At 42.0% G+C, this 25,453-nt stretch overlaps 1 long non-coding RNA gene across 1 annotated transcript; it reads left to right on the top strand.

Moving 5' to 3' along the window:
* Positions 1 to 1,307: 1,307 nt before the first annotated feature.
* On the top strand, positions 1,308 to 25,122 carry LOC108644344. Its single transcript, XR_001923214.1, has 5 exons — positions 1,308 to 3,142; positions 4,430 to 4,718; positions 5,220 to 5,436; positions 5,958 to 6,073; positions 24,557 to 25,122. It is a non-coding gene; the product is annotated as an uncharacterized LOC108644344 (long non-coding RNA).
* The last annotated feature ends 331 nt before the right edge of the window (positions 25,123 to 25,453 follow it).

The following is a 25,453-nucleotide window of genomic DNA, read 5'->3' as shown; positions in this document are numbered from 1 at the left end:
CTGCTGAGGGTATAGCTCTGAGGTAAGTGCAGTTTCCTACGCCATACTGGCTTGGACAAAATAGCATTATGAACTTTTTTGCCCTCTAGCTTATTCATGAATAACAAAATTTGAGATGTGCTGGTCAAGCCAGTCACATGGTGCTATTCCTGCCTACTTCACTGAAATATTGCTGCAGCAGCCTCCAGTATGAATATTCAGGTGCACATATTTAATGTTCTGTTCCTCTTGATGCTCTTCCACTCAACCCTGAAATGTCCTGTCCTTGCCTGTTTAGGCCTCTGAAGTTCATTCATAGGAATGTCCAGATGGAAGCTGAACCCAATTAATTCAGAAGTAAATCATAACAAATATTCACTTAATAAGAAAAAAATCCCAAAGTCAGCAACTTATATGCATGTGGAAGGTGCCATACTTGTCAATGAACCAAAGTATGTGATGTTGAGGCAATCACTGGTGCCCAAATTTTATTCCTTGCTTTAACAAGAAAGGGGAATTCCATTCTTAATTAACTTTGTCATGATGGGCATAATCTTACATTGTACATCCAGACCAGATGGACTCTAACACCGACCTTCTTCACCAGGGAGGATTAGTGGCACTGCAGCTACTTAACTGTGAAATTTCCAGTCTGATGTCATCCATCACCAGTGTGTTACAATGCTCACTCCAGACAAGCTGGTTCCCTGTTATTGGGGTTGTCTGACACTTCCCATTACAAGACTCTGTTTTCAGTTGCTCAGAGCTTTGCCAAGCTGTAACCATTTGGATTTAAATTCTTCATGCTGAGTGTCTGCCTCAGGCTGAATTCATTTCAGAAAATGTCAGCCAAAATCAGGGGAAAAAAAATGCATAAAAAAATCTGACAACCTTTATGTGAACTGCTCTTTTGCCCCCCGTACTTTGCAGGAAGGACTTGACATCTGGCAAACAGACTGACCTTTGTGTCAAGGATGAACATGCACGGAAAGTCTGCAGGGAAACTCACAGAATCCCAAACTTGCTAAAGTCTCCAACTTTTGCCAAGCTGCAAGGTGCAAGGTGTGAAGCCCAGGTGAGATTTTGATGTCACCCACAGTGGATGTGGTTTTTTTTCTGGGCTGCTTCTGCTGTTGTGGGGTCCAAGAATGTTCTTCATCATAACCATTAAAAACAAAAGGAAAATCCTGACTTCTTCAGTCATTCTCAGGCCTGTATGTACCTCATGTTGTCTTTTCTTCATCCATCCAGAGTTCAAGAAGTGCTTGGATAATGCTGTCAGGCACATGGTGTGATTCTTGGTGTTGTCCTATGCAGGGCCAGGAGTTGGACTTCAGTGTTCCTTTTGGGTCCCTCCCAATTTAGGATATTCTATGATTCTATGATTCTGTCATTGTTCTCTTTTCACCCATGTGGCTAAAGAGAAGTATTTTTATTATTTGCAGTATTTGTCATTTCAGATAACCCACATCTCACTTCCAGTTCTCACTTTGTTCCTGAATTACTGGATTACTAATCTACAGCTGGCACCCCATTCTGCTCCTTTTAAGCAATCTACTAACTCCTGATAGTCAAGGCTGATGATCTAATTTTAGTCCTGACAGTGCAATTCAGTTTTCAGTCTTAACACTGAAACTCAGTGGAGCAAAATCCACTAATGGGACCCCTGTATTAGTTAGCATAGCACTTCCTAAAATGCTAAAAGCACTGCTTATATTAATTGTCCTGAAGACACTTGACGTAAATGGGATGAAGAACAAGAAATCATAGTGATAAACAACTTACATGACCTTCTCATAGATGGCATTTTGGCTGGAAAAAAGGATTTCATCCTTTTGCCATGACCAAAATTGTTGTACTCCAGAGATACCCTTTGATATTCCAGATCATGCAACACACTTCCACATGAAGGTCAATATTTAGTTCGACCCTTTCATGTAAATCTCTGAGCTGGGCAAATTGCAAGTGAAGGAAGTAAAAGACTTGCAGGACTCTGTTGTGAAAAGGCTGATGATTACAGCTGAGATTCCTCCTGTATGAGAAAACCATCCCTTGGCTGATGGTGTGGTTGCATCTTGGAACATCAAGCACAGTGTTTATGTAAATCTGAGTGTTCTTCTGCTTGTTCTGCTACAAAAGCCATTCTCCCTGGGACACAGAAGGAAATCCAGTGAGACAAGGTAATAGAGATGGAAGACTGCTAATGGAAAGATTAGGTCTCTGGGCTGTCAGACTTGTCTCTCTTAAGCACATGTTTATGCTTTAAGTTAAATAATACAGCATGTTTATGCATGTGAATATATATATACTGCATATGTATCTGAATGTATGAATGGTAAGATGCTGTTCTGTGCAAGAAAGTCACATCAGACTAGTTTCACATTTTTATGTATTATATTACATTTCATTACATTTATATTACAATGTAAAAGGTTTCTGCCTTTCCCCAGAAAACACAATCTTAACATTCATGTGCTCGTGTTCAACAAGCCTGTACACACACAGGATCTTGGAGAGCAAGTTGGTTTGGATGTTACCAGAATTTTCTTGCCCCGCAGATGGTTTCTGTCTCCTAGCTCTGGATAAAATATGTCCTTGCCGTTGCTTCAGTGCTGGATTCAAGTCCTGTTGAGGGAATCAGTGGGTCGGGGTTCCCACTACTCCTGGTGTCCTTGTCCTTTTGTTCCATAAAAAAGTTTTATATGTTCCTGTCACTGTACTTAATAAACAATTTAAAAAAAACCCCCAAACCCAATCCATCCAAATCTATTCTACTTTACCAAGTCTAATTTTCTTGCCCTTTGCAGACCTTGATATTACTTGCAGCAACCTGTATTTGGTGCAACATAACTGCACTTAAGAGATCAGGTCTCTCCATTTGTTTCACTTTGTAGGAGTAAGGATTTATTTACTGGTTTGTGGCTGATAACTCTTGGACAGAAATACCCTTGTGTGTTTATTTTCTATGACAGTCTTTGTAAAGCTCTTTGGAGATACTTTGTAGTCTTTGAAAATAATAGAAAGGGAGGGGAAGGAGTTGATTTTGCTTCATCTTCTTCATTGTCTTCCCACTTCTTTTCTTCCACCTTGAGGGGAAGAGAGCACACTAAATGAAGAGCTCATGCCTCCCACTGAAGCCTTTACCTGAAATGTGCCACATCTGGTGGGTATTTGTGGAAGCAATGCATGTCAGCAGAGTTTTCACAATCGTGAGAGGAAATGGCTGAGTTTAGATGTGCTGATTTTATTGTATATTCTTGGATAAGATGATAAATACTGACATACGAGGCCAGCAAGTCGATTTATTGATTTCAGTTCTGCTTCTTCCTCTGTTCAGCTCTTCATGTGTATTTTTGGATGATCAGGGAGAGTTGGAGGAAAAAGAGAAATTCCTCCTATGCTTTTGGCAGAATGGAACTAACTAAAAACCTGCTTGAAAAATATACAGAAAGCATCCAACTCAATATCTGCTCTTTATACTTAAGGATCCCCATAGTGGTGGCTGCCAGCTGGGGTCTGTTTTGCTGCTTTCTCCAGCAGTTCAATGCACTTCTCACTCCAGCACTGCCCATCCTGTCTCCCTTGCAGCAAACCTTAAACTGCAAATTATGATAGGAACTGATAGGTAAAGGGGCAATTTTCCGTGACATTTCTATTGACTATAAGTGAATTAATCACAGTCAACCCCGTGCAACAATGTCAAAGACTAAAAAAAAGACTACAAGCTTAATCAGAAAACAATTTACAGCTGAGTAATTGCTGCTTTGATACTACTGTCATTACTCATGATATTACACTGAGCAGTATTTTGACTTTCAGAGGTTGCTGGCTGGCAGAGGCATGTTGGGATTCAACGTGAGCAGGATAACCCCACCAGGGATCTATCAATTAGAGCAGAGCAAAGCCCAGGAGTTCTCAAAAACATCCAAATTGGCCTGTTCGAGGCCCAGCAGTGTTTTCACGAAGGAAGGTGAAGTTGGGGAGTTCAGAAGAGCCCTGTTTGCCTTTGTATTTGACAAGACAAATAACTGGGATTGTGCTTGGAAGTGGAGAAAGCAAGCTCCACAGGGATTGTGGGCTCGCTCTTGCTGGAAATGAAGTTTTTTTGGAAAAGTGAGGGATGCAATCAAAGTCAGAGGTTGGGTTTGTTCCACTAAAATTGGGTTGCAATCCCTGCTCGCTTGAGGAACTTTATTGATGTGAGTAGTCCCATTGAGAGTACGAGTATTTATGTAGCTGAGAGAAACTAATGAAATGAAGTCAAGTGAAAAAGGGATTGTTCACATGCCCAAGAATTGTATGACAAGGGCCCTAATCCAACCATTGTGGTTTAGGGATTTGCAAAATTACTTATTTTTGCTATTGAGTCTATGTCAGTTTTGCTAACTTTTCACACATTCCAGGCTCTCTCCTGAAATCTACCTTATTTGCTCTGAATTTCTCCTTCCAGGACAGACATAGCAACATACTGACCTAATTCTTCATGTTGTGCAGCTGTGTACTCACTATTTTAAGAGATAAATGGATAACAGTCTCTCCATTCTCCAGTGTAAATTGACCAAAGCCTCTTCATGTCAATGAAGCGACATATGAAGTTGTGAAAGCTGAGAGCCTGGGGCTAAATGTTAACTGCAAAAAGACAAGGCAGCTATTGCATTGGACTTTCAAAAATTATTGTGACCATACAGCATTTTCAGGTAGGAATGGTGATCTAGTTGAAAAAAAGAACTATGTCTGAGGTGAGAGGACTTTGTTGATGTTCTCTGGGGTATCACAGTACAGATCTTGCGCTGCCTAGAGTCATCAGTTGTTCAAACTGATTTTTCTCAGCAGGGATGTTTTCTGCCTTTTCAGATATTAATTTTTTTTTTTTATCAGGGTTATATTTTTGAAGGTGTCTGTACTCTCGTTGGCTGCTGGACAGCTGTATCACAAGGATTTCCCTCTGGTATAGAACACAAAGCTCTTCTGTACCAGTGTGGAATGCAGTAGCAAATCACTGTACAGTGGCCCATAAGGATACCAGCTACCCTTATAAACTTTTTATAACTTAGGAAAATAAACATGTGGTTTCAGGGCTCTGCATAGTCAGTACTAGCTGACTTGGAGCTTGCTTTACAAAGCTAAAAAAGAAAATATTGGTAGAGCTAATAAATTTCCGAGGGAATCAGCAAATAGTGTTCTGAAAGGTCTGAAACATTTGATGGTTTATGGATAACTTTGTATTTTATCTCTCGAAGCATCATCCAAGTTGAGCACTAAAGTGCAGTGTTCTCCATAGTGAGTGCTGTGATCTGGGAGCTCCTGTGGGACACCAGCCTCACATCAAGTTATCCATGGAAAGACCTGCTAATCCAGAGGATGTGATGTGCTCTCTGCAAGGCCAGCAGACGTGTCTCTCTCAGGGAGAAAATAACTGGTTGTAGCAGCAGCAAGAAAGTAACCAGATCTATGCAGGTATTTGGTAACTCCTTTTATATTAAATAACCCTTTTTCTTTAAATAAATCTAGTGGTTTGAAGTCAGTAGCTATTGGGGATGGTCAGAATTGGAAGGTGCAGTTTGTGATAATGGATATCTGTCAGGTTGTGTTCACTGTTATTCTGCAGCCCCACCTCCTTCTCTGGGTGCCGTGTAAGCCAGTTCCTCCCTAAAGAAAAAGTGGGGGATGGATCTTTGGCACACAGAGAGCAGAAAATGGGACTATAAGAAAAATTCATGCCCAGGTTGCATGCCACCAACTCTCCAAATTCTAAGAGTAAATGAAGCAGAGAAAAATTAAACTGGTGTGCAGATAAATGAAGATGTGGGAGGCTCTAGTTCCATCTCCTTCCCATGGGCTGTGAAGTGCCCTTACCAACACAGACCCTTGTAGTGTGGTGTGCAGGGTGGGTGGGGAGAGGGTGGTGTTCAAACCCTGTCTCCACACCTGGCAGAACTTGCATTTGACAAATTCTCTTGTGTCTTCTCTGTTCTGAGCTGCATGAAAGGGTAAACTGTACTCTGGCTTTTGGGAGGCTTTCCTGGTGACACTTTCACTCCTTACCTCAGGTGAACATTGAAGTGTGTCCTGCCATGACCTACTGTCTGAATTGGTGAGTGAAATTCCTGCAGATGGAGTTATTTTGGTTTAGGGTGAAAGCCTGCTTATTGTGTGCCTGTGAACTTCTGGCTCTTGGTGGAGCTTCCCTGAACTCTTTAATCACCAGCTGTAATGGTGGGACCACAGGTCAAGGTGCATTTTGGGATCAGTCATTTGATCCTCATTTTTCTCAGGAACTACCCTTACATTTGTGACCCAGTCTTCACAGAAAAGCACAGTAACACGTCTTGGACAAATACTGAAACAAGAAATATGCCTCTTCTCTGCCCATCTGAAAGCCTGAGCTAACCAAAGGCATGACCCAATCCCTCGGACACTCAAACATAACTATGTAAGAGAGTCTATGCTCAGCTGTTCTGTGGCTCAGCTGACAAATCTTTCATACAATCACAGAATAGTTTGGGTTGAAATGGACCTGAAAGTTCATTTTGTTTCACCTCCCTGCCATTGGCAGGGACACCTTGCACTAGTCTAGATTGCTCCAAGCCCCATCCAACCTGGCCTTGGACACTTCCAGTGTAGGGGATCTTTCTGGCCTTGGAGACAAGAATGACAGAAGAAAATATTTTTATATATTCCCTCAGAGGCAGAGAAGGATTAAGTGACTTGCATACAGGCAGTCTGTGGCAGAGCCTGGAATAAATCCCAAAAGTCTGATTCTCAGTTTAGTTCCTTAACCACAAAATCACCCCTTGCTCATATCAGAGCATCCTTTGTCGCCACAAATTGAGGGTCACAGGCAGTGGGGACAAAAGAGCTGGAGGTCACAGTAGTAAGAACACGTTTACTCTGTTTACGTAAATTCCCTTCCTGATAAGGCCATTAAAGATATCAGTGTTTTCACCTGAATGTGAAAGGTTCTGCATTCTCACTGTCAGTCCCTTGGGTCTCTGTATATTGCTTTTGAAAAGCCAAAGCAGGAGAGTTACAAGAATAATAACATTCATTAAAAAAAGCAATAATAATAGAGCTACAGTGCAAGAAGGAGGTGAAATTAAGTTTGGATTTGTAGCCTGCAAACGGCCGTGTGAATGTTAAAACATTAACTCTGTTGTTTAACTCAGATAAAATTGTTTTGGTGCCAGCAGAAAATACCTTTCTTCGGGAAGGTCTTCTGGGCTCTAATTTGGAAATTCCAAAAGACTCATATGTATCCAGTTGTGCACTTGTAAAGAGGTGAGAGACCTGCCAATAAGTGATTTACAGTATGTTTTCCCATGTTTTACATTTTGGTAATTTCATGTTGCAACTCAATACCTAATAATGTAAAATCCAGCTTCTCCAACTAAGCCAGGAATGAACTCATGGAGGAGTGTCCCATAGGGAAGGGCATATACTTCATTACATGTCTGTGTGCCAGCACCGGAGACGCAAAAACAGCTCCGTGGAGATTTGTCCTGTAAGGTCAACCCCCAGCATTGAAAGGGTTGGCTGAATTCACCTCTTGCTACTGACTGACTGCAATTCCCAAGACTTGGACATCACCACGGAGTCTGCTGAGGTCAGGCTGCTGAACTTTGGGCTCAGGTGTGCCTTTAGAGGAAACTACCCATGAACTACAACTCAGGAGAAACCTGAAGGAAAGTTGGAGAAATGCACAATTCCTATGTCAACATGATCAAGAGAGTACAGATCCACATCTGAACCATGAGATGAGGTATGAACTGGCTCCTTGGGCTGAATACTCCCAAGATTATAGATCTGCACAGCAGCTTGTGCCTTGCTATGAGACAGGAGATCCCATTTCAGGCACACATTTGATTTTAAGGTGCACAAAGTGGTACAAAAATAATTTAAGGGTCAGAGAAAACATGCTACAGTGGAAGACTTAAAAGATCTTTGTCTGCTAAGTTTGTGAAAAGCAAGGTTGTGAGGTGATTTGCTTATGCCAGATGAATTATCTTCATGGGGATAAACAGCAATAGCAAAGATCTCCTGGTCAACTACACAGAGACATAACAAGAGTTGGTAGCAAAAGCTGCACCCAAACTCGTATCCTAACAAGAAACAATGGCCAAATTTTTAACTGTAGGGGTGATTAATCAGTAGCAACAACTGTGGATGCAAGTGGGTGATTATTCTTTTTAATCATGCTGTGGGTCATCCTGAAAAGAATGGTCTACCTGAGCACAAGGCAATGCAGTCACAGCAAGAGGAGTAGAGGGTCTTTGAGGGTCTATGTTGGGTAGTTTCTTCTGGCTTGGACTGTGTGGATTTACTTCTCTGTCTGAAGCCTGAAAGGCATAATCCAAGTTTCTTATCAAAACCTGTGTGTGAAGGATGTAATTTCTCTACCTTTCATGCTCTCTGAAATTCTGAGGGTGCCCCAAACTCTCTGCTCTTCTGTTGTTCAATTTGCCTGACTTTATCCAAAGGAACAGGGTTTCCAGCCAGCCTGGGCTCAGCTATAAGGAAAGAAAATAAGGAAAGCCCTGGAACTCTGATTAAATTTATAATTTAAAAGGCAGAAAAGAAAAATTTCTGTTTGTGTTCAATGACTGCTAAATCTTTTTCTTTGTCTGAGGAAATTTGCCCCTTCCAGATCTTAACACGACTTGTGCTGTTGCCGTAGTTCTGTCATGCTGGAAAAATCCATGTTGTAAATGTGATATTTGGCTGGCTCTCCCAAGCATTACTAGATAGCACTTGTATGTCAGGTTCTGTTTACTTCTCTCAGAGAACATTTTAGGCAGGTTGATACTGTTTATCCCTGTTTTTTTCAAAGGCCATATTGCAGATCATAGAGAATGAGAGACTGAGACTTATCAGCTCCTACTTCCATATACAGGAATTTTTGGCTTAGCCATATCACACAGTCACACAGCTTAGTGCAAACTTCTTAAACTACCACCTTGGTACTTCTGGTTCATCCTCACAGTGATCTTAATGCTCCCCAGTCACCTAAAGGATTCCCATCCCATTAGGCAACAAGAGATCTGACATTTATGAGGAACTCAAGCACACGTGACAGAAGGGGAGAGGTCTTTTTGTGATACATTTATCATCCAGGGGAGTCTCTGATATGGAGCTACAAGGCAGATGAAGCCTCTGCTCTGCTGAAGACTCTGTCTATGCAGCTAAATAAAACTGGTCAGGTTGAATGTGCTTTGCACTCTTATGTCCATCCTTTCCCTGCTAAAGCCAGTTCAAAAGGGTGGCCACAACAAAATTGTTATCACTAGCAGCCCTTGCTCATGACCACAGACCATGTTATCATCTTAAACAATGCAGATGGTCTTGGCAGATTCTGGAGCTCACAGTTTTATTAACAGGAAACTTCTGTTTGCCAGCATACACCTTGCCTGTTTGACTCTGTGAAATAAGGATTGCAGTATTGCCTCTCTCCCATTTTTGCTGCCTTTTGAACTGCCTTGTCAAGCCCTCTGGGGGAAGGGTCTCCCAGTCATCAGGTTTACTTACAACACCTAGCTGTGGTTTCATCTGCATCCTGTGGCAGGTGCTGTTTGAGGATGTTCCTATCCCAGCAGCAGGACACAGGGAGGAGAATTCAGCAATACCACCTTGGACTCCAGGAACTCTCAGTGGAGTTCAGTATCTGGGCAAAGATTACTCAGCAAGGGAGTTTAAAATTGCTTTTTGGCTAAGAAAGCAAATCCTTCAGTGTCAGTCGGAAAATTGTATTTTTGATTTATTTTGTTTAGATAAGGGTTAAGACGACCAATTCAGAGCCCCTTTATGCTGTGATGTGGGTGGAAGTTTTTTCAGCCACTGAGATAGAGCAGTTACTCCTTTCCCTTCCCCTCACCACTTCACCCCCACAGCTTGCCCTCACTGTGTTTTTCTGTAACATATGGGCCTAATTCAGGTTGAAGACTAAAAAAGTTTGCACAGCGCTGGATAAAAATTATGGCTTCTTATAATGAAATCTTTGTCAATGGAAACTTTAAATAGCAGCTTGGCTTGTGACTTATGGGGAGTCTGATGATGGAAATCAATTAATCATCCCGTTTCCCAAAATCTGAACAGGAGGGCACACTTGAATCAGAAAGGGGCTCCCTTTTATGAGCTGCTTGCACAGCTTCAAGACTTTCATTGAAAACCCCAGTAGCATGAGTGGGAACAAATATGTTAAGACTGAATGTTTTTCTTTGGGAAGAAGAATCGCAATAGAGATCCTCTGTTGAGGAACGTTTGGGTTTGTTTGAGGGGGCTTTTGTTGAACTGGAAGTGAGCTCGTTGCAATCTTGAGCAAAATGCACTTTTTTAATAAAGCTCCAGTGAGTAGTTTTATTGAAATCTGCTAATTCTTACCAGGGGATAGGCAGCAAGGAGCTGTTCACTGGCTTCACCTGTGCTGGGCCAGCTTGGTGGTGCACACCACCAAAAAGAGTGGTAAAAAACTTGGGATCTCCTTCATGAACGTGGGAGATGTCATGTCTGGGACCTTGGCAAGGCATGGGGCATATTTATGTGAGGTCCAGATCTAGGCTGGAGTCCACCATTTCAGGAGCCTGGGGCTACGATTACACTGTTCCACATCTGCTTATTAAAAGAAACCAGACCATAATTAGAGAAATGAATGTAATGGATTCTCTGGTTCAAAGGGTGAACTGAAGTGTTGTGGGGACGGCGGCATTGGGTTGGATGGGACCAAATTTGGAAGGAGGAGGATCTGTCTGGGTCATCTTAAAATGTTTTGCTTGACCTGAAATGGCATTTTGCCTTTTCTGAAATTGCTTAACCCTCTTCTCTTTATATGTCAAAACTTGGAAAACTTGGTTTAAATCATTTTAAAAATTAATCATCCACACACCCTAAAACAGCAAAACAAGAAAGCATGTAATAGATACTCCCAAAGCTATTTTATTAGCATCCCATTCATATTTCATACTCTATCTTGCCATAGAAAGGGATACTCGTCCATATGATTATGCCATGACAGTCCAAATTAATTTGAAGCAAACACATTATTCTCTTCCAGAATATCCCAATCCCAATCATGCTGCAGAGGAGTTTGGTCCCCCCAGCTTTGCTTTAAAGGGGAACAGCTGCCCTCAAGTCCCTCACTTATTTGACAGAAACAAATCAGATGACTGGGGCAGTCAAGAAAAGAAGGGACAAGGAACCAGAGAAGCACTGGAGCAAAGGAGCCTGAGGAAATCTCACCATTTGGCACAAGGATGATTTCCTTTGTCATCCTGCTTGCTTCCTGCCAGTGGGTTGACTTTAACGAATAATGGGAGATAATAATTTTGGTTTCTACCTGGAGTGGAAACAACTGACAAAGCGTTTAATGGAAGCTGACAGTTAAGTACCCCGCCACAGCAGTAAAGTGTCAGACAAAGCATATGAAAATAAACAGCCCAAATGAAAGCTATTTCTGAGCATATTGCTGGCACACTTTCCCAACCCCAGGCAGGTTATCTGAGATGGTAATTGCTGCCAAAAAATTCCTCCTCATCCTTTTTTTTCCTTTTTAAATACCTTATGAGACTTACCTCAAGGGACCATAGAGCATATTTATGGACACGCTTAACTTCAAAATAAGCAAAATCAATACCAGAAAAAGCAGAGCTGTTTTAGAGACCTTATACTAAGTTTGTTTGCAAGTTTAAAAAAGTTAGTTGCCTCACAGCAGCTCATATATAGTATTTGCTTATATATATGTGTGTATTTATGTATTTAAGAGGTAGAGGCTGGGGTTAGCTGGAGCCTTGAAGGAAGCTACAGTGCCCAGTTGTCTCTGCCTTTCTGTAAGAGCCCAAGCCAAAATGGTCAGGGGACATGATGAACTACTCCAACAGGATCAGCAGGACCTGTACAGCCAAGGTTCCCATCCAGTATTTCTGCAGTAAAAACTTGCCACCATGAGCTGTACTTTTGAAGTCTTTTTTGCCCACTGTGCACGTTAGTTCTGCTTGTGTTGCTTTCAGTCTTGCAGAACAGTTAATCAAAGCTGATGCAGGTTATTGAATGTTGCCTCATGTTAAAAATAGGTTCATTGGCTTTGTGGCCAGAAGGGACTGCTCTGTTCATCTCATCTGACCTCCTGCATATAACACAAGCACAGGATAAGTACTATTATATGAAGGTTAATGTACACAGTGCCTTCATTTATTAGCTTTCTACCTCATATATTAGCTTACTTGTGAAAGCAGGTGACTGAGAGTCAGCATTCTCGGTCCCATTCTTGGCCAAAATGGGCTGTAAAATGGTTATAATAATATTTCCCTGTCTGTGATGCTTAGCTGATTCCTGCACAGAAAAGGCAACAAGCTTGTGGTGACTTAACAGTTACTGAAAAGAATAATCCTGTTACAGCAAAAATAATAATCTAAATACCATAACCAATCCCCTCCCCAAATCCAGGCTTAAACAAAGATATATATATTAAAAAAAATACTTGAAATTCTGAAATCTTGGCTGCACTAAACCTTTAAAATGCTGGAGTATGCATTTTCCATTTCCAGGCTTGACTCTGACACCACATCCTTGTGTTCCATTGGTGTGATTCATCTGCAGATACCAGGACTGCATAATTCATCACAGATCTTAACTATAGATATTATTCCACTAAATCCTTTAGCCTAAACAGCATGAAACCTTCTTTAAGGCGAGCACAAGAGGTACTCTTAGGTGGTGCTGCTCTGGTGTGGTTTGAAAGGTGGTGGCTACGTGTTTTGTGGTGACATCTGCAGTGGAAAAACCCAAGTACAGTGAAATATATAAGGAGACAGAGAAGGAGCAAGTTGTGGCACTGCACTCTTGAGGGAAGGCACTTGTGTTGGTTAGTGGGATGAAAGCAAGAGGTGGGAAGTGGTTTCCTGGCCATGTATAAAGCATCTCTATTTTTTCCCATTTGCACTGGAAGTTAATACAGCACATGAAATTGCAGTTCTCCAGGCCTCTGTAAAAGTGTTGGGGACAAATGGCTTTAGAGCTGTGGGTATTAGAGGAATATTAACTGTGTTTCTATATAACTTCTATAAATTGATTTGCCAGTGTAATGTTCTAGTGTTTTATTGTATTTACTTTTTGATAGGTTGGTCTTCAAGAGCTCCACTTTGAAATATTTTTAGGGGGAGTTACCTAGAGGAGAAGGGGTCTTAAACCTAGTCCTGTCCATACCTCAGTGCCCTCAACTCATTCTGTAGTTCCTCTGTGTGCAAAAGACTTCTGCAGAAGTTAAAACTGGTGAAGATAAAGGTTTGAAAGGACAATTAAGTAATTTAACCTGAGTTTTGGAGTATCTGAAGCCCTTGAATCACACCCAGATCTCCTGCATTGAGCATGGTATATTATGTTTCAGGAAGACATCCTCTTTTGGTTTGGAGAGGTTAAGAGATGGAGAATCCACCACTTCCCTTTGGTAGGTTGTTCCAGTGGTTAACCACAATCCCTGTTAGAAATGTGTACCTTATTTCTAATTGGAATTTCCCTGGCTTTCAGGTCTTGTTGTGTTTTTCTATTTTCAGCTACAAAGCCCTGTAATATCTGGTATTTCTTCCCTCAGAGATATTAATGTGCTACAATCATGTCATCTCTTTCAGTCTCCTTGTCACCGAGCTCAACAGCTTGGGCTCTTGGGGTGGAATATCCCTCCAAGTGGGTTGGTTCTTTGGCATCTAACGTTGAAGGCATCTCTGAGTTTGTCTTGGAGTTCCTTCAAAGCTCCAGTCAAACATATGCTCAGAAGTGCCTGTTCTGGCACATGGCACCACGCCAGCTTTGAGCAGTGGGGTTTCTGTGCTCTGCTGGAGAAGGCCAGAACAGTTAAAGATGAGATCGGTGCCCCCCTTTGGGACAGAAGTTTTAAGGGGCAAAGCAGTTACCTTGAACGTGGAAAACCTGGACTTGAGGGCACTAAACCTCATCTCCCGTGTCAGGGAGACGCACTGGGCTGCGGAGGTGTTGAAGTACAAATGTTCCTCTTTTGAAGGAGTAACTAGAGGAGCATGGTCTGGCAGAGACCAAGCACAGCAGATGCACATACTGACACTTCCCCAGGTTGCTCTTCCAAATTCCAACAATTTATGGCTTAAGAAGCTACTGTCTTTTTTTCTTTTTTTCAGTAAAGGAAAAGGGATTACTTTTCCATCAAATTGTCCAGTCTCTCCTTGATGTGAATTTTCAGCATTCTATTGGCAGGTCCTGCAGCTTAGCTGTGTGTCCTCTAAAAAAAAAATTATTTCTTTTGGTTTTACCAACTGCTAACTTTGATATTTCCTCATTTTTGCACTGGAATAGACAGGGAACAATTGATCCCACTCACTTTCCCCACTTCATTCGTTTTATACAACTGTAAAAATCTGCCCTCAGTTGCTGAAGTTTGAAGATTCCTCATGCTCTGAGATCCTTCTTGTTGTGATACTCTCATCTGTTATAATCTATTTGAGAACTGCACATAGTATTCAAGATACAGGTGTTTCCGTGTATTTGTGTTACTGTTACAACAGAGTCAGGTAATAACGTTTTTCTACTCCTAATAATTCCTAACATTCAATTTACTTTTCTGACTGTTACTAAGAATTCAGCAGCCATCTGACCTGTCCAGTGGGGTTAATTTTGTGATCTCATTTCGTAATGGTAATGGCCAACTCCAACCCCATCATTTTATATGTGGAGTTAGAGTGGTTTTTTCCCCATTGTGCTTCAATCTGGCATAAGAGAGGTCATCAGGCCACAATCTGCTCAAATCAAGGAGAGCTCCCAGAGTTCCCAAGTGGCTATGAGCTTTGTGGTCACACCTCACCAGTGGAACTGCTGCCACCAGGGGTGGACACTGGGATTCAGTGTGACCCCTCTGGCAGCACCAGGCTGACCATGTGATCCTGGGCACTGTTTTTACTCTCTGGTGCAACTTGTCCTTCCAGTGCAATCCTACAGCAGTAAGGGACACGTGCTAGGCCATCCATCATCTCCAGCAGGGCCCTGCCTGCAGCTTGCACAGGTCACTCCAGAACAGATGGAACAGGATTCTGCCTGCATCCCGCAGCTCAGAGCAAGAGAGGAATGTTCAGATTAACAGAAAATTTTGCAGTCGACATTTTTTCAACAATGATTTTCCTCCAGGGAAGCATGTGGTCCAGTTCAGGGAAATGAGAAAGAGAGCAATATTTTTTTCTTTAATTTTACATTTCAAGCAATAACAGTTTTCTGGCTTCTTGTGCAGGTCACTAACAATGCTCCCCAGCGAAAAAAGTTAGCAGTTCCCACATCTCCAACTCACTTGACTTTAATAAAACCTGAAGCAAAAGAGCTCTAGGACCTGATGTGCATTTACACTACAGCCTTTTTTTGCTTTTCCAGTAGTATGAACTGGCCTTCCTGCAGGCATCAATGTCAAATCTTGCACATTATAAAGGGATGTGACTGCAAATGAGATCCAGCTTCATCTGTGTATATGTCATCACTGTGGGGGAAGGGCAGGAGAATATTGATTTTGGGTAAGAACTGCAAGACTTTAAGGCAATAGAGGCAGAGAGGGGAATTGGGAGTAGGCAGAAATAAATCAATGCCAAAGCAGAGCTAGAATGGGTGTGTTCCTGAGGGTACAGGACTGAAGTCCTGATTTAAGATTAGCACAGTGTAATATCAGTAGAGCCTAGAGAGAGTGCCTTTGGGACTGGGAGAGGGACAGTGCTAGAAAGGGGTCACTAATTGAGAATCCTCACTCTATGGGGCATCCACTGAGGCTCTGAGGGAGGGCTCCTAGCTTTGATACATTCAGCATTTCTGTCAGTGAGCTCAAGAAATAAATTTTGCATCATTACTAAGAAAATGTGTTAGAGGATCAGTGGAGGGCTAACTAAGAGTAAATAGGAGTATGACCAATAACTCACTTGATAAACCAGGTCAGTTTAGGGAAAATGCTCCAAATGAGCTGAATGTGAAAGCACAGGTTCAGGAACAAAAAATACAGACCATGTTTGCAAATGGGGGTTGTCTCTTGCCCCAGGTAAAGGCTTCATTAAGACACTGCCTACAGGAACTGCAGGTGTTTTGCTCCTGGACAGGGAGTGATTATGAACATCACCATGACCTTAACTTCAGTGTGTTTGGGATGGAAAGAGCTACGTGTCACCAAGCACCTTTGAAGAGTTGTCCTGTCTGATTGTCTTTTGTGCCTTGGTCTACCAATGACATCAGGAATTAAAGCTTGGCTCTGCTTAAGCTAAGTGCCAAGCTTTTCCACTTTCAGCATAGACCCCCAGAGGAAATATAAGGCAAGACTGCTCAGTTCTGCTCTGGGCAAGCAACAGCAGAGAATGAACCACCTCAGTGAGAACCTGAGGCCCTTCTCAACCCAAAGCTTTCAGGAATAAATCAGTCAAAGATCCTTGAATGGATAATGTTAGGAGAAATGGATAATGAATACGAAGAAATTGTGTGAGTTTTCACTGGGGAAGAGGGTAACCAGTAAGTACCATGGACACATGTGATGGCAACAGATTCACAAATGATCTTGAAAAGGAACTTATTAGTGAGGAGTTCAAATATGCTAATGACACAGTATTTCAGAACAGACAAACTCGTTTGTGAAGAACAGCAAAAGGAATTTATTTCACTGAGAATGTTGGTGTTAAACTAGCAGATGAATCTGAGCTCAGGATCGCCAAAGACGATCTCACAAGTGTTAATTCTGATCCTGGCATTCATCCCTGAATGGATTAAAGCATCCCTGAGAGACCATCCCTTTCATTTTTGCTCAATCCTTGTTGCATAGAGAGCTCTGATATATTCCCCCTCTCCTATTCTCTCTCTGTCTCACACCATATGTTAAAGATTTTTAGGAATGTACCTTTTTTGCAGCATCTTTTGCTCCTAGATTTTAACACAGTCCTGATGCATTTAACATAAATCTCTGGAAATACAGCAAATCCAGCACAAAACTTGTTGGAAGCAGAAACTCAAGTTTTACACGTGTACAGTCTTCCTTGTCTGGGCCCAAGAGCTGCGTGATTAACTGGATGAAGAGAAAATTTGTCTATACCCCATGTCAGCAAAATTCTTTATTGAAGATATTTTTACATTAACAAGTCCTCAGTGTCTACTGTATTCAATGTAAAGGTGAATCATGACAAGGAGCAGAATGGAAGAAATGTGCTAATTTGATAAATCTTGATATTTTTATCTATGGGGGGAAAAGATTTCTATGAAGGCAATAGGAAAAACAGTGAACATTTTTGTGAACATTTCTGTTTATATGAAAGTCTTTATATGCTTTCCACTCGTTCTATCACCTGGAAAAAGTTTTCGGCAACTTTCCCCATTCATGGTTTTCTTTTTAAATCTCACATTTCCGCTTTACAAAGCTCTACCCTCAGGCTCTGGAATCCTGTTCTATTATTTACCTGCTCTTCATTTTATAAAATATTCTGCTTTCTCAAGAAACTAGTCAGCTTTGGGGAGTGGTCCTTAGTGGTCAGGCAGTCTGCTGGATAATAACATCCAGTACCACAAAATTTTGTCACTTTTTCTGTTGTGTCCTGTGGAGTGATTGGTGCATACTGTGGTCCCAAGACAAGAGAAATTCTAACACAACATAAGTTTCATGGCATAGGAATGTGTCCTGCAAAGGTTACTGGTAACAAGAGGTGTGGGAGAGGAGGGCATCAGAGTCAACATCCTAAAAATTCCCGGTGTTTCTGGTGCCTTTGCTCAGTCTTGGTCCGGAAAAGTGTCCAGGGAGCCCTGTTCTCCTGTAAATCCAGAGCAGAAGAGAGGCAGAACTGACCAGGGAGACAGTGCATTCACTTCTTTCTATGCACAATTCCCAATTCATTGTACTCTTCCAAGGAAGTCTGCCTACAAGGCATGACTTAGTCAGGACAGGCAGGAATAAACACAGATTTCTACTATGAGATAATGAGGTTTTCTGTTTTTTTCTCTGTTCTTTTTCTAATAATCCATTGTGCTTTATCAGCCTTTTTGGTGCTTATTGAGCACGGGGTTAATGTTTTCAGAGAACTATCCACAAACCCCAGTGATAGCTAATTAAAGGTATTGTGACATATATATAATTAGAGTTATTTTTATCCCATATTCATTACTTTGCATCTATCAACACTGGATTTCTTTCAGTGCCATGAGATCTCATCAACAATGAGTATCACTCAGTGTCATGAGATCCTAATGAGATCCTATAATCTCCAAACTCTGTTATTTCATGAGTCACTGTTTCCCAGCTTTTCTGAATATGTTGAACAACACTCATCTGCGTGGAACTTCATGTGACCCCCCTCTATTACATAAGCTGACTCTTAATTCTGTGTCTTTTTACTCAGTTATTAAGTGGGAAAGATGAGATCTCAGTTTCTTTTTTAAGCCTTTTGTAATCTAAGTACATTGCATTAACCAATCTTAATATCACAGTGTTCCCTTCAAAATGCTCTACAAGATACATGAACTAAGTTTTCCTTCTGCATGTTAAGCCTCCTGGCTGGAAAGTTATGAGAAGGACAGAAGTAAGTTAGAAAGAAGTCCTACATTTCTCAACATGCCCCTCTCACTCATGTTTCTGAAATCGGTGCAAGCATCTCCTCACCAAGTAGACTTGGGTATAGCCTTGAGCTGAAGGAGGGTGGTTTAAATATTAGGAAGAAATTGTTCCCTGTGAGGGTGGTGAGGCCCTGGTGCAGGTTACCCAGAGAAGCTGTGGCTGCCCCATCCCTGGAAGTGTTCAAGGCCAGGTTGGACAGGGCTTGGAGCAACCTGGGATAGTGGAAGGTGTCCCTGCCTATGGCAGTGGGGGTGGAACAAGATGATGTTTCAGCTCCTTTCCAACTCAAACCATTCTATGATTCTATGATCACAGCCACACCACAGGCTAAACCTGTTAAAATTCAATATGTGACACTGTGAAATTACAAAGTAAAAGCAGTATATTAAAAAAGAAAGTAGAAAATTCATCTAAAATGAAGACTTACAATAAAATTAGGCAGTACTTCAATACAATGGCATAATTTTTCAGGTGAAAAAAATCTCTGGGCAGAGAATGCAGAAATAAAACAAAAGGTTGGTCTTGGGTGTTATTTCAGGCTGTATCCTGGCTGGGCTTTCCTGTTAAAAGCAGCCTCTTGTTAGCACAGCACTAAGAGTGATTAAACAGCCAAAGCTAAGGCACGGAGCAGTCATGCGTAAATTATTTCTTTTAATATTCCCAAAGGATAATAGCTCCTTTTTAAAAATACTTTTATTTAATTTTGTTTCTCATTTATTTCTAGGAGCTCTGGTTATGCAACAGAGTGGTGTGGAGTGGAGAGGGACTCTCTTATGCTCAGCCCAGACTAATCCAAGCGCTATGCTCTTCCTCTTTGCAGAAACACTAGAGGAGTTTCTATTCTCTTTTGTGCAGTCAGTGAATTCTCCGTGGGGATCTCCATCTATCTGGCAGGTCACATTACAGCTCTGCTCTGTAACTGATCTGTCCATGGGTTTCCACAGAAGAAGTGTTGTTGATGAATGACTGCACATGGCGCTGAGAGTTATGTTGCAGAGTTGTTACTTTTCAACTAGGGAGCTTTCCTGGGAACTTTCCATGATGTGCTGGACGTCTAAAGAGCTTTGGACAATATGTAGGATACAGCTGCCATAACTCATTGTGACCAATGAACAGAGAGAGCAAAATGGATAGAGAAGTTGAAGATCAAAGATTCCGGCAGGACACGCATATCTGTGATTGGTGATGAATTTCACTGCATTAGAGAAATCTGGCTGACTTCAAAAGATGCTGAACCTCCTGGCAAGGCATAGCAATAACCCCCCAAAGTCAGCGTGCTATGACACTTGCAGTTTCCCTCAATGTGAGACAGCACTGATTGCACTGCCAAATGCCAGCTAAACAGATTTATTTTCTCTGAGACCACGTTTTCTCTCCCTTGAAGCCTTCTCTGTGCTTTCCAATGAGGTGTACTTAAAAGCAAAGTTGGTAGCATGGCTCTGAAGTAGGTCTATGTTACAGCTGGGCAGAAAGTAATTTTGCTGTTCTGTTACAATATTTGACATTCTGCAGTACAGTCCCCTAACACAGATAAAAGCACCCAAGATTTAAAAAAAAAACCCTGAACCTTGATGCGCTAAAATTCATATTGTCATAGAATCATGGTATGGTTTGACTTGGAAGGGTCCCTAAAGATCATCTAGTTCCAAACTTCCTGCCATGGGCAGAGATGCCTTCCATTAGACCAGGTTGCTCAGAGCTCCATTCAACCTGGCCTTGAACACTTCCACGGATGGGGCAGCCACAGTTTCTCTGAGCAGCAATTTTAAAGGTTGATTTGCATGAAATGAAACGTTTGATGCCATTAATTATAAAACTTTTATTTTTAGCAAATATATATTTTTTTTTATCTTTACTGAGTCTAATTTTCTCAAAACAACACTCTTAATTTTTCTTTTATGTCACAATATGGCACTTCAATAATTTCTGATTTTTGGCATATGTTAAGTCAGGAAATGAACTGAAAACAATGTTTTCCCGTAGTGTTTTGTTTACTAGGAATTGGGGTGTTCTCCTATGAAAAATGATTTTAAATTTTCCAGCCAACTCCAGTATTTATGAAAAATGATTCACAGCAGTGTTCTGTGAATTGTTAAAGCAAAGGCAGCATCAGTAGGAGTTAAACACTGCAGATAAAAGCTGGGTGATGAAATAAAGTGCCAATGCCATCCTTATTCAACCTATTCATGCAAAACTTCTTAAAAGAGGATATTGGAAAAAATGATCACTAGCTTTTCAGTAGATTGTAGAAAGATGAGAACATCATCCATAGAGACATGACTGGATTCAGTTCTTGAAATACTGCTTATGTCCTCTCCTCTGGAAATATCATGTGGAGGATGATGAGGAAAGAGCCCCATTTATCAAAATGGGAAGGGATGAAGGTTTCCTGCCCTACTGAAAAGTCTTAGGAGGAGTGTTAACCCAAGCCAGAAGAGTAACAGATCTTGGCTCTGATTCCCAACTTCCATAAACTGCAAGGATGAATATTCGATTTTGAGCTTGGATTCAGACAGTTTCAAGAGCAATTATCCATCCATGCTCTGTAATTCAGCTATGAATTGGTCTTCCAACTCTCCTCTCATTAAGGTCTGAGTTTCTATTTATTTGGATTTCAAAGTCCATTCCTGCTGTTGCCGTCTTGACTTTTCCTCACACTGCAAACATCCAAGAAGGTACACGGAAAAGGGGGTTGATCCAATATCTTCTTTATTTAAGACAGGAAACGTGTAAGCAGATGATCTATTAATACAGCATTTATTAATACCCTCCTCACACACAGGAACCGAAAATCACAAGGCTGGCTTTGAAGCTGGGACTCCCTCACAGCAAAGTTTCCAGCAAAGTGCAGGTGCCTGCCATATGAGCAGAGCAGACCCTGGGACCACGAGTGAGCAATTTGATGACTGCTGTGTGCTCAGTGCCTGCAGTAGACTCATGTCAAGGTGACACTTCCCTGGCTCAGGTCTCCCCTTGTCTCTTACCGAGGAGCTGTAGATATTTTACTCCTGCAGGTTCCTTTTCTTACTTTTTTTAGTGCCTGATAGATGTTGTTCCTAAACACTTTTGCAGGTGATTACTGTGGGGAATTAGTAAGCTTCTTATTCACACCTTTCTGTCCAGCCCCTCTTGACTTGCATAATTCATTAAGCCAGAGGAAACAAGGGATCTCACAAAGCCCTGGCCAGCCCTAGAGGGGCTTTTCAATGGTTTAAGTTAATGATCGTTTTGGGAAATGTCTGTGTAGCTGTTAAGCGTTTTGAGTCCCCTCCCATTCTTTCCCCTGTTAATAGGTGATTGTACCACTGAGACGTTCCCCAAGAGAACCCTTAAGGTGAAGTATGAGCCTTGTTGCCTGTTGACATGCTGGCTAACAAGGATGAGACATCAGACTTAGGTTCCCAGAAGCAGTGCCTAAATTTTTGTGGTTTTCAAGCACTATAAATTTTGCTTTCTAGCACAGGTGAGGTTTGAACCCCTACCTGCAAACACTCATGTCCCAAGTGTCCCTTTCCAGTCCTAGGGACACTGGTAAAGGAAAATACAGATGTGAAAGAGGCCCTGAAGCCTTCAGACCTGCCAAGTTCCAACAAGTTTCTCGACTCCTCCCCAAGGTGGATACGTGGAGTCAAGGCATGAATGAAGGAGTAAAGCTTTCTGGCTAAGTGATACAGGTCCAGTGATGCTGCTTCAAGGGCGTGAGATCAAACTCTTGGGCAATGTCCACACTTTTCGTGTTTCAAAGGAGCATTCCCAGGTGCTTTAATTTGCTTTTGGTCCTCAGATTGGTCCCTTGCATATTTTTGGCCTTGGTTCACCAGCATCTGTCCAAACAGTTTCCAGGCACCGTTGGGCAACCAGCACGGCAGGGGCCATTCCCAGTTGGCAGTTTGGATATAGCTCCTCTGTTTTGGAAAGTGGGAGAGTTTAATGAATGGATGCAGGTATTTCTGTGCCAGTTGGCCTCCAGGGCTAGAGAACAGTCAGGGTTTAATTTTCTAAAAGAGACATAGCCTCGGGTCTCCTCCTTATCTCTGCCATTAACTTCCTGGGTAGTGAGGGCTTGGCTGTTTACCTATAAAAACGACTTTGTGAAAATGGAGCTTGCATGAAAGAATGGTTTCAAAGACTATTTATTATGAATATGGTTCTTTTTAACCTAACAAGTCATTCACAAAGTGATCTTGGCTTCCTTGGACTGAGTTAGTGTTCAGAGACATTCACTGATCATTTACAGCAAGAAACATTCAGCCTCTGGTTTGTTTTCTTTGCTTCCTTTTTGCAGTGGGGACCGGCCAGCTGAGAGATCTGCTTTTGTTTTCCTCTCCTTGATTTGATGATTGAAGCTTTTCAAACAGATCTACAACTCACGGCGAATATCCAGGATGAATTTCTATATAAATAAACACTTGGGATGAGGTTATTTTGAAGAATGGCAGTGTCAGTGCCTCTAAATGGCAAATAATAGAGTGAACTGAGCCCAGTCACTTTTTTTCCTGGAGTTGGAGAACTGCTATCCCTCCTGTTAACCTGTGCCTCTCTGTTTTGTGGTCTTTCCCGGTGCTTCTGAAGCACAGGGTAAGACACAGTAAGGGCTGCCTAAGGGTCAGTCCAGGTCCACAGTGAGAAAAAGGAGACTCTTCCCATTAAGTTTCCCTTAAGTGGGGTGAGGATCACTCCAGGTCTGGCTGCTCATGGGATGTGGGCTCAGGGGAGGTCAGCCCCTTACAGGGATGTCCACACTCAGCCTTTCCCAGGCGGGGATGTCTCGGGAGACGTGCTGGAGGCAGGCTTGTGTTGCCTAAGCATAGCTCTTGGCTCCATTGCTTGCTCATCTGTGGCTTTGCCTTCGCTCACTTGTTTCCTCAGATGAGTTCCTCTGCCTGCTTATTTGTGTTAGGAAAATTATCGTTCTTGTGTTTCGGTCTGTGTCGCTTCCTCCGGGCCTGTTTTGTTATTGCACCGAGGGATGTCTCTAATGAAGTGGACGGAAGGAGGAGGACTCAGGGCTTATTTTTATCCTATACATAGGAAGTTGGCCAGGACAGGGAAAAACAGAGCAGAAAGTCCTCAGAGCACTTCCACCCCTCAGGGCTGGAGACAGCAATCCCCACAGACCTGGCTCAAATGTTCCACCGCTGCCCAGGGACGCTGCCGAGGGAGGGAAACTTTCTCCGCAGTTTTGCTTGTTTGTTTTTGAAAGGAAGAGCGTGTGCTGCTTCCTGCCACAAGGATGGGGCTTTCTGCCCTGCCATTGCTGCCATCCATGCTTCTTTTATTAAGGAATTGAACCTCAGACTACCAGACCGACTTTAAAAAAAAGGGAATTTGTGTATGTGTGTTGGTAGTGTGACAGCGCCTTGGGGCCCTGACAGGGCAGTTACATCACACTTTTCTAAAGGGATGTGGGAGCTGGTCCAATGAGCCTCAAACCCAAACTGAACAGACAGAATCAAGGCAGCAACACACGGCAGAAATGAAGAAAAATATAGTGATTATGCTGGTACCAAAGAGAAGAGGATAGGATTAACCCAGACCTTGTGGTTTTTTAGTTTGCTAGGAAAAAGGGTGATGGCTTTAAGTCAAAGGAGAGTAGGTTTAGCCCAGATATTAGAAAGAAATTCTTTACTATGAGAGTGGTGAGGCACTGGCACAGAGAAACTGTGGCTGCCCTGTCCCTGGAAATGTCCAAGGCCGTGTTGGAGCAACCTGGTCTAGTGGAAAGTGTCCCTGCCCATGGCAGGGGGTTGGAATGAGATCTCGAAAGTCCCTTCCAACCCCAAACCATTTTGTGATTCTATGATTCTGTGGTTCTATGATTCTGTGATTCTGTGGTTCTATGATTCTACGATTAACGGCTCATTAGATCACACTGTTATCCTAGAAATTTTGGGGAAACTGAGGCACATGTTTTAAGGCTAGATGTTTGCCTTGCATTCCCATTTTTTTTGTCATATTTAATCTCCTTTCCAGAAGACTGCAGGCTGTATTTTTGCTTTTTTTTTTTTGCAGTGGTCACATCCAAGGAGAGGAGCAACAGGCTAGACAGTCAGAACTCTCCCACGCAACTTCCCTGGCACAGACCAGCATCACCACTGAGCATCTCCCTCCTCTGCTGCTGGTCCTGTCACACAGCTGGGCTTCAAAAGAGGATGCTCCTCTCCCATGTGCTTCAAAGAGAAACCAGGAGCCACAGAACAATTACTCCCACTCACAAGACGAGGGGAAATCCTCTTCTAACAAGGGATCATCCTGTTACAACGAGGATGTCTGGTGATTTATGACTTGCTGCTTTAAACTCTCCTTCCCCTATGAAGAAACACAGGAGACAGCAAAGCTGGAGGGAGATACAAGAGAGAACTGACACTGGCAATACTTAAAATATAGTGGGAGAGCTGGGAAAACCCTTTCTTTCTGTCCTCATTAGCATGACTTAATTAATACTTACAATCTTATCAAACAGAAGTTACCATGCAGGAGGGATGTGCAGGCTGGAAATTAAAGCTTTAATAAATAGATATTTTAAGACCAAAAAAGCACCACTGTAATTTTGTCAGGCTTCCTGTGTAATTGATGCCAGAGATAGACCTTTTCAACGAAAAAAAAAAAAGTGGATTTAATGGGGAAGTATTGTGATATTTTTGGGCAAAACTTGTAACAAGAAAACTTTGAGTGATTTATTCTGTAAAATCCAACTTATCTGCACTTGATTGGCTTCTATTTTCATCTTCTATTCTTAAGCATCCTCTAAATCCCAAAGACTGCCTGCTCTGTAGGGCTTATACATCCATTTTATTAATCTTTTTTCTCTTGTTGACTCCAACTTTAGAAAAAATATCTCGAGCTGGGGCAAAAAAAAAATTGGCTTTTTTTGATGCTGAAAAACTCTTGCAACTTACATTAAACACT

Source organism: Manacus vitellinus, unplaced genomic scaffold, assembly GCF_001715985.3.
Source record: "Manacus vitellinus isolate BGI_N305 unplaced genomic scaffold, ASM171598v3 scaffold_11_pilon, whole genome shotgun sequence".
NCBI classification, from domain to species: domain Eukaryota; kingdom Metazoa; phylum Chordata; class Aves; order Passeriformes; family Pipridae; genus Manacus; species Manacus vitellinus.
This window is presented reverse-complemented; position numbering and strand designations above follow the sequence as displayed.